This window comes from Bison bison, unplaced genomic scaffold (genome assembly GCF_000754665.1).
Source record: "Bison bison bison isolate TAMUID 2011002044 unplaced genomic scaffold, Bison_UMD1.0 scf7180017864303, whole genome shotgun sequence".
NCBI lineage: Eukaryota > Metazoa > Chordata > Mammalia > Artiodactyla > Bovidae > Bison > Bison bison.
This window is the reverse complement of record NW_011494875.1, coordinates 2,168,273-2,178,780: the sequence shown is the minus strand read 5'-3', so window position 1 is coordinate 2,178,780 and position 10,508 is coordinate 2,168,273. Positions and strand designations below refer to the sequence as shown.

Below are 10,508 nucleotides of genomic sequence, written 5' to 3'. Positions count from 1 at the left end.
GAGAAGGAAATGGCAACCCACTCCAGTGTTCTTGCCTGGAGAATCCCAGGGACAGGGGAGCCTGGTGGGTTGCCATCTATGGGGTCGCACAGAGTCGGACACGACTGAAGTGACTTAGCAGCAGCCCATTTAAATATCAAATTCCATTGTCCAGGATTAAAAGCATCTGAAAATTAGGCCAATTTTTAAAAAAATATTTAACAGCCTGCTTTTTTTAAATTGGGAAAAATTTGAAATGTAACTGAGATACAACACTATATCAATTTCAGGAATTTAGCACCTATTTAGTTAGCCTATGACCAGTATATCTTAAAACATTAGCAATTAAAACTGAGAGGTGTGAGTACCCAGTCCGTGGGAAGATTCAGCAGGCTTGACCCCCAAGTCCACATTCATGACTTTCATGTACACATCTAATCAGGCTCCCCTGGTGGCTCAGTAGTAAAGAACCCTCCTGCCAATGCAGAAGACACAGGTTCGATCCCTGAGTTGGGAAGATCCCCTGGAGGAGTAAATGGCAACCCACTCAGGTATTCTTGCTTGGAGAATCCCTTGGACAGAGAAGCCTGGTGGGCTATAGTCCATGGGATCGAAAAGAGTCAGATACGACTGAGCAACTCAACAACACATCTAATCAGATCAGCTTCCTTAAAATGACGAAGAAGTTAGTGCTCCTGAGCATTTTAAACATTCCCCTCTTCTACCAACTACCTTGCCTACACAACAGAATGAACAATATCTATACAGAACAGTATTTTTCTGGAAAAACTGGTCCATGCCTAGACTAAACCAAGATGCCTGCCTGACACTTCAGAGACCACCAAGAGCGAAAGAGGAAAGTGAAAAAGCTAGCTTGAAACTCAGCATTCAAAAAACTAGATCATGGCATCCAGTCCCTTAACTTCACAGCAAACAGAAGGAGAAAAAGTGGAAACAGGGGCAGATTTTCTTTTCTTGGGCTCCAAAATCACCGCAGACAGTGTCAACAGACATGGAATTCAAAGATGCTTGCTCCTTGGAAGGAAACCTATGATAAACCTAGACGGTGTTTTAAAAAGTAGAGACATCACTTTGACAACAAAGGTCCACATGGTCAAAGCTATAGTTTTTCCAGCGGCCATGTATGGATATGAGGGTTGGACCATAAAGGAGGCTGAGCACCAAAGAACTGATGCTTTTGAATTGTGGTGCTGGAGAAACTCTTGAGAGTCCCTTGGACTGCAAGGAGATCAAATCAGTCAATCCTAAAGGAAATCAACCCTGAATAGTCATTGGAAGAACTGTTGCTGAACCTGAAGCTCCAATACTTTGGCCACCTGATGCAAAAGAGCTGACTCACTGGAATAGACCCTAATGCTGAGAAAGACTGAAAGCAAAAGGAGAAGGTGCCAGTAGAGAATGAAATGGTTAGATAGCATCGTTGACTCAATGGACGTGAATCTGAGCAAACTCTGGGAGACAGTGGAAGAGAGGTGCCAGGTGTGCTGCGATCCATGGGGTGCAAAGAGTCGGACAGACACAACTTAGCAACTAAACAACAACAACAACCACCTTTGCATTGTAACTGGAACTATAATGTTCAAAGTCTGATAGCAATGCATACTTTCCACTTTGATATAATGCTCCCTTTTAGTATTCTTTCCACTCTGTTTCTAAATTTCTGATTATGGTGGTGATAAGCTAGCTTAAGAAAGCTAGAAAATAGAAAGTGAAAGTCTATATTCTAGCCCTTTAAAAAATACATCTCAAGCTCAAATTCAGACCTTGCAACTTGCAGGTGATCAGAGGCAAACTCCTCAACTTCTTCATGCCTTAGTTTCTCCAGATGAAAATAGAGGTTGTGCAGCTTGATTTGGGTGCAGACATTAGAATAATTAAAATGTCTTATAAAGTGTCTGAAGGAAATGGCAACCCACTCCAGTGTTGATGCCTGGAGAATCCCAGGGACGGGGGAGCCTGGTGGGTTGCCGTCTATGGGGTCGCACAGAGTCAGACACGACTGAAGTGACTTAGCAGCAGCAGCAGGGACCCCATAAGTATTAGATATTTTCCTCCTCTGCTTTCCATCTTCTCTTTCTATATATCTATATGCCTTTGACAATACTCATATTTTTACCTGACAGGCTTATTCATGCATGCATAGGCTTATTGATCTAGAAAACAGCACGTTACAGGAGTCAAGAATGAAGACTTGAGGTTCCTGAGGTTCAAATACAGGCTATTCTACACACAAGCAAAGGAACCTAGAGCAAGTTATTTAACTTTTCTGTGCTTCAGTTTATCCATTACTGAAATGAGGATTATAATAGTGACCGACCCACAGAGTAACTGGGAAGACATCAAGCATTTAATACAGCATCTGGTTAAAAACTCAACAAGGGTTCAGTCAGTTCAGTTCAGTCGCTCACTTGTGTCCGACTCTTTGCGAACCCATGAATTTAGTTATTATTAATATCCATGTTTCTTGTTCCTCCTTTAAATTTAATCACAAATAAAACTTCAAGTGAGTAACAGAAATAAAGGTTATTTTATTTGTATTAAAAAAAAAACACTTTGTATGCTACACATGTAGCAAATTATTCAAAGGGAACTTTTTGGTGTGCCTTGTGTTATCTTAGTTCCCCGACTGGGGATTGAACCCGTGCCCTCAGCGGTGATAGTGCAGACTGAACCACTGGACCACCAGGGAATTCCCTACGGGAACATTTATTCAACCTCATAATGTAGTAACTAAAGTTAACGTTTTAGCATTGAATTGAAAAACAAAAAGGAAAGACTATGTAAGGCCAGCAATATGTTAACATCAGATTTAAATAGACGATTAAGTTTTAGTTCGTGTCCCTGAAGTTTTACATTTGATTCACTTAAGGTTTTTTAAGACAAATTATGGGGCTGAGGAAATGGCGAATTGCTGTTGAATGGGTAGAGTTTAACTTTTGCAAGATGAAGAGGTTCTGGAGTTCTGTTGCACAACAGTGTAAACATACTTGACCCTAGTGAACTGCACTTAAAAATTGTAAAGGTGCTAAGTTTTATGTGCCTTCTACCACAATTTTGAAAATAAATTATAAGACAGTTTTGAACTACATTAAGGATGAGGGCCATATCTAAGATGAAGAAGAGATCAGAAGGAATTTTCAAAGAATTTTAACTACACTGATGTATTATGTGTTCACTCTTTTCCAGAAACCAGTTTTCCCTCCAACCATGCTGTTTATTCTCATCTATTTCCACATTTTGGGCTTCCCAGGTGGTGTAGTGGTAAAGAATCCACCTGCCAATGCAGGAGACGCAAGAGATGTGGGTTCAGTCCCTGAGTTGGAAAGATCCCCTGGAGGAGGAAATGACAACCCACTCCAGTATGCTTGCCTGGAAATTGTCATGGACAGAGCAGCCTGGTGGGCTACTGTCCATGGGGTCGCAAAGAGTCAGACACGACTGAGAGACTTGAGCACACATTTCTCACATAGTCTCTCATGCCGTATCTTATAATAGGTACTAGGTAAACATACTTTCAAATAAAGAAAAATTCAAAAATATCTATTTCAAAAACTAAAGGGTCTGAATTTGAGAAAGCAATTGAGGAAAACTCAGGACAAAAAAAAAAGTTATAAACCATGATGAGCAAAATCCTTTCACCTAACAAAGAGAAATACAAATTAAGTTCTAATTTATATTCCAAGTGGGAAACAAATCAGGAAAACATGCCAAAAACCAGTCACTTTCCAGGACTTAGCCCTTAGTGATAAAGACCGGATTCGTATCACAGGATGAAAAAAACCAAAACAAAACCACAAAGGGAAATGATATGCAAAGGAAATAAAATAATGGACTTTCCTGACATGAGTTCTCTGAGCCAGGCCAGAAGGAGCTCTGTAGTACCTTTAAAAGTGTTTAAAAGTGGCCCCACTCCCCAGGAAAATGGAATTAGGAAATTATCCACCCAAGTAAGGCATATAAACAATCAGATCCTCTTTTAAAACAATACAAAGTCACTAGGTCTCATCCCTGTGGAAGCTGTTTTTTATTAAAAATATCAATGGGAACACTGCTCCTTTCCTCCACATTCTCCTCAGGAAGTAAATATGACAAAGAAAAAAAGAATCAAGAGTTAACAATTCTATATTTCATGTTAGTGGGTGTGATTTTTTTTAAATGTCATTTATAATCAGCAAAATCTGATTATTAGATATCATATACAGCATCCATGGCATGTTTGAGGATGTTTTCATAGGACGCTCAGCAAAAATGCCTCGTGTGAGTTCACTTGCCCTAGAAAAACCTAAATTCCCCCTGGAAAAGGCGAGAGGCCTCAGATCCTAGTCAGATCTATAGTTCAACAAATTTAAACCTAGAGCTCAGCCTGGATTCAACAAACAAGATCACATCTTCTAGAATGTTCAGGAAGCAAAGGAGTCTCTTCAACTCCATTTAGAAATAAGGTTTCATGGTTTCTAGTTATCTATAGGAGATGGGTCATGATGGCTTGTCATTCATTGTGCAGCTGGCTATTTTAAACCTGTGATGGAAGGTTTTCATATTTATGAAACCATGAATTTCAATTATGACAAACATACAAAAAGTTAGCACTCACAGTAATCTACTCTTTCCCGTAAATTGGTTCTACCCCTAAAACAGATCTATAATGAATAATAAATACTCCATATGTAAAAAGGTGGGACCATAATGACTCTTTGCATTCATTTGTGAGTAAAAAGACTGAAACCAAGAAAAAATTCATTCTACTGGGAGAAAAAAAAAGGAAGAGAAATAGTGTCTTTCACATTCAATGCATAGAGGAAATTTGTTTAAACAACATCATATATCTTTAGGAAAACAGAATAGAAGCATTTCAAGAAAGTATGATGGAAAGATTATTATACATTATCTCTTATTCACAGCATTTCTAACTCTCATTTAGTCTGATTAGCTTTAGTTATAAAATATATAAGTATACAAATGGCTGAACTAAAACACAAGGCCCACCCTCCTGTTTTTTGTCAATGATGCCCTCACACTGAGCTTTAAAAGGCTGTTACCACACAGTGCAGACAGTAATATTTACTTAAGTTCATCATCCATTCATGAAGGAATGGGCCCTCACCCTGTCCATTAAATTTGGTGATATATTCATTTTGTCTATTTTGGCTGTTCAAGATTCCTTAAAGCTCTTAAGAAGCTCTAAAATGATATGAACATGAAGTAAAGATGAAAATGAGGATAGATGTTCCCCTCCAAAATTCTAGCATTTTCCAAATCACAAATTTATTTGCCAAGGTACCACATGACTGAAGCGACTTCAGTTCAGTTCAGTTCAGTCGCTCAGTCGTGTCCAACTCTCTGCAACCCCATGAATCACAGCATGCCAGGCCTCCCTGTCCATCACCAACTCGCAGAGTCCACCCAAACCCATGTCCAAGGAGCCGGTGATGTCATCCAACCATCTCTTCCTCTGTCGTCCCCTTCTCGTCCTGCCCTCAATCTTTCCCACCATCAGGGTCTTTTCAAATGAGTCAGCTCTTCGTATCAGATGGCCAAAGGAGTGGAGTTTCAGCTTCAACACCAGTCCTTCCAATGAACACCCAGGACTGATCTCCTTTAGGATGGACTGGTTGGATCTCCTTGCAGTCCAAGGGACTCTCAAGAGTCTTCTCCAACACCACAGTTCAAAAGCATCAATTCTTCAATGTTTAGCTTTCTTCACAGTCCAACTCTCACATCCATACACGACCACTGGAAAAACCATAGCCTTGACTAGACGGACCTTTGTTGGCAAAGTAACGTCTCTGCTTTTGAATATGCTGTCTAGGTTGGTCATAACTTTCCTTCCAAGGAGTAAGCATCTTTTAATTTCATGGCTGCAATCACCATCTGCAGTGATTTTGGAGCCCAGAAAAATAAAGTCTGACACTGTTTCCACTGTTTCCCCATCCATTTGCCATGAAGTGATGGGACCGGATGCCATGATCTTAGTTTTCTGAATGTTGAGCTTTAAGCCAACTTTTTCACTCTCCTCTTTCACTTTCATCAAGAGGCTCTTTAGTTCTTCACTTTCTGCCATAAGGGTGGTGTCATCTGCATATCTGAGGTTATTGATATTTCTCCCGGCAATCTTGAAGAGACTTAGCACAGCACAGCACACATACTGGGATAGGGTAAGGCCCACCCAGAGCCTTTCATTAACTCATTCATTTGACAAACTCTTACTGAATGCTGAACATAAACCAGGCACTATTCTAGTTGCTTGGGATTTTATCAGGAAAAAAACAAAAATGAAAATCCCCATCCTCATGGAATTTATAATCTAGCAGGAAGTGGGGCCAGATAACAAACAATAGAAAGGATAATAACTGTTAGAAGGTAAAACATGTTATGGAAAACAAAGTAAGGCATATATATACATGACTATGTATAAAAAAGACAACTAATGAGAACCTAGTGAATAGCATGGGGAACTCTACTTAATGCTAAGTGGTGACCTAAATAGGAAAGAAATCCAAAAGAGAGGATATATGTATACGTACAGCTGATTTATTTTGCAGAAAATAACACAAGGTTGTAAAGCAACCATACCCCAATAAATCTTTTTTTTTTAAAGGCAGTAAAAGAGGAACCTAGAGGGCCAGGGGATCAATTTTATATCCACCAGGATGGTAACAATAAGACAAATAGACAAGGACAAATACCACCAGAATGTGGATAACTGGAACCCTCATACACGACTGCTGTGAATGTAAAATGATGCAGCTGCTTTGGAAAACAATCTTGGCAGTTCCCTAAAATGTTAAACGTTGAATTTTCATACGACTCAGCTATTCCATTTCTAGTTATATAATCAGGAGAAGTGAAAACATGCATCCACAGAAACTTATACACAAATGTTCCCAGCAGCATGATTCATAATAGCCAACAGTAGAAACAACTCAAATGTTTGTCAACTGCTGGGTAAAGTGTGGTTTATTCAAACAATGAAACATTATTTGATGATAAAAAGAAATTAAATCTTGACACATGTCACAACATAGATAAACTTTGCAAACAGTATGCTAACTGAAAGGAGCCAGTCACAAAGACCACGTATTTATTACATGATTCCATTTCTATGAAACATCAGGAATAGGCAGAACTATAGAGACAGATCTATAGAGGCAAATCTATAGAGACAGAAAATAAAGCTGGGGGTTGGGAAGAAAATGGGGAGTGACCCCTAATGGAATGGGGTTTTTTCAGGCTGCTGAAACTGTTTAAAGTTGATTGTGATGATGGCTGCATAGCTTGTGACTATTACTTAAAAGCACTGAATTACACACATTAAACAGGTGAATTTCATGGTAAATAAGTTATGTCTTAACAAAGCTGTTAAAAAAAGATTGCTAGTGGGTAAAAGAGATTCAACATAGGATGAACTAGGTAGGACTCACTGAGAATTTAGAATATGAACATGGATTTCAATGAAGGAGATGAGATTGTTGCTGTTGTTCAGCCACTAAGTTGTGTCTGACTCTGCGACTTCATGAACTCCAGGCTTCCCTGTCCTTCACCATCTTCCAGAGTTTGCTGAAACTCATGTCCATTGAGTCGGTGATGCCATCCAGTCATCCCATCCTCTGTCGCCCCCTTTCCCTCCTGCCTTCAATCTTTCCCAGTATCAGGGTCTTTTTCAGTGAGTCAGTTCTTTGTATCAGGTGGCCAAAGTATTGGAGCTTCAGCTTCAGCATCAGTCCTTCCAACGAATATTCAGGGTAGATTTCCTTTAGGATTGATTGGTTTGATGAGGTTGCTGGTTAACAATAAAGAAATCTGGAGGAAGGGCCTCCCTCTGTTTTCCATTCAAAGCACCAGAGGTCCTATCAAAATGCACCCAAGATAAAAGAGATAACCTTAATGGTCCTATAATAATTAAAGAAATAAAATTTGCAGTTTAAAACCTTCTTTAAAAAGAAGTCTTCAAGTCCAGATGGTTTCACTGGTGAATTCTATCAAACATTTAAGGAAGAAATAATGCCAAGTCTGCATAATCTTTTTCAGGAATAGAAAGGGAAAGGGTAAAGAAGGGCTTCCTGACTCACTCTATGGGATCAGCATCACACTGATACCAAAGAAAGCAAAGACAGTACAAGATAAGAAACTACAGACCAACATCATGAATCTTCAACAAAATATTATTAAATAAAGCCCAGCATCATACAAAAGAATAATAAATTACAGCTCAGTGGGGTTTGTCCTAGGAAAGCTGGTTCAATATTCAAAAAAAATCTATCAATGTAATCAAGCATTGTAATAGTCTAAAGAAGAAAAACTATTAATACATAATTATATATATTGAGGCAGAAAAAATATTTGAGAAATTCAACATCTATTCATAATATCTTAGGAATTCAGGCATTGTATGCTACTTCACCCTGATAAAGTGTATCTACAAAAAAACCATCAGCTAACATCATACTTCATAAATGCTTCCTTGTAAGAATGGGAACAAGGTAAGACTCTCCCCTTCACCTACTCCTACTTACTGTCATACTGGAAGCCCTACCTAGTGCAAAAGGGCAAAAAATGACATGAAAGGAAGAAATAAAACCATCCCTACTTATAGATGATATATTAATAATTATCTAGATAGAAAATAATAAAAAAATTTACTAGAATTAGTAAGTTTGGCAAGGTAGCATGATACAACTGTATTTCTAGAAAGTAGCAGTGAACAATTGCAAACAGACATTTTTAAAATGTCATTTACAATAGCTTTTTAAAAAAGAAAGAATAGGAAAGAAATAGGAATAAACCTAATGCTGTTTTCTAAAAAATTTCTAAACACAAATGAAAGAAACAGATGAGCTCATTAAATGGAGAGACATATCAGTTTATACATTAGAGGATTCAACATAGAAAAGATATCAGTCCCACCTAAACTGCACTATAGATTTAATGTAATTCCAATAAAAATCTCAGGAGGAAATTTTGAGAATATAAAGCTGATTGTAAACTGTATATGAAGCACAAAGAAACTAGATTAGTAAAACAATTTTGAAAATGAAGAATAAAGTTGGAGAAACCGCAGAACCTGATTTTCAGGCTTATAAAGCCACAGTAATCAAGATAACAAGATATTGGTGAAGGAACAGACATACAGATGAAGAGCAGAGAAGAGTGAATCCAATAATAGAGCCACACAAACATAGATCTTAATTTTTGATAAAGACTACGTGGGCAATTAATTTTTGACAAAGCTGCAAGGCAGTTCAATGGAGAAAGAATAGCTTTTTCAACAAATGCTCTTGAAAGTTGTGTTTTTGTTTTGCATATGAATGTTCACAGCAGGTTTATTTGTAATGAAAGTTCTTGTACATGATACCAAGAGCATGATCCTAAAAGAAAGAAGTGATAAATTGTACTTCATCAACAAAAAGACTTTTTGCTCTATAAATGACACTGTTAAAGAATGGAAAGACAAGCTACAGTCTGGCAGAAAATAACTTTAATAACACATCTGACAAACGCATTGTATATATCTAGACCATATAAAGTACTCACAAAACTCAACATTAAGGAAACAACTCAATAAAAAGTTGGTCAAAGGACTTGAACACACCTTTACCAAAGAAGACTATAGGGAAGAAAAACATGTTCATTGGTCTTTAATAATGCAAAAGCAATTTAATGGGGACAGGATGGTCTTTTCAAAAAATGCTATTGAGAAAATTGAACACTTAAATGCAAAAAAATGAATCTTGACCTAAACCTTATACCTTACATAAAAAATAACATAAAAATGATCATAGATCTAAATGTAAAAGACTAAGCTATAAAACTTTAAGGAGAAATTATAGGAAAAAATTTTTGTGGTTTGGGGTTAGGCAAAGAGACCAGCTGGGAGAAAATATGTGCAAATCACATACCTGACCAAGAACCTGTATCCAGAATATATAAAGAACTCTCAAAATGTAACAGGAAGAAAGCAAACAATCAGAAAACAGGCAAAATACTTAAACAGAAACTTTACCAAAGAGGATATATAGATGGTAGATAAGTATATAAAAAGAAATTGAACATAATTAGCCATTAGGGAAATACATCACTGATTCAATGGACATGAATTTGAGCAAACTGCAGGAGCTAGTGGAGGACAGAGGAGCCTGGCATGCTGTGGTCCACTGGGTCTCAAAGAGTCAGACACAACTAAATGGCTGAACAACAACAAGGGAAATGCATATTAAAACCATGATAATATTCTACTACATACCTTCTAGAATGACTAAAATAAAAAAGTAATGATAGCATATCCATGTTCAGAGTAGCAATAGCCAAGAGATGCAAGCAACCCAAATACCCATTGATGACTGTATGAACAAAATGTGGTATGTGTATGCAATGAAATACGATGCTGTTTTTAAAAGGAGGGAAATGACGATACTGGATGCTTGGGGCTAGAGCACTGGGATGACCCAGAGGGATGGGATGGGGGGGGGGGGGGGGGGAGGATGGGGAACACATGTATACCTGTCGCGGAT

At 38.0% G+C, this 10,508-nt stretch overlaps 1 protein-coding gene across 4 annotated transcripts in view; it reads right to left on the bottom strand.

Annotated features, from left to right (window-relative positions):
• PHACTR2 (phosphatase and actin regulator 2) overlaps positions 1 to 10,508 on the bottom strand; it is a 146,863-nt gene that overhangs the window by 77,557 nt on the left and 58,798 nt on the right. The window lies entirely within an intron of this gene.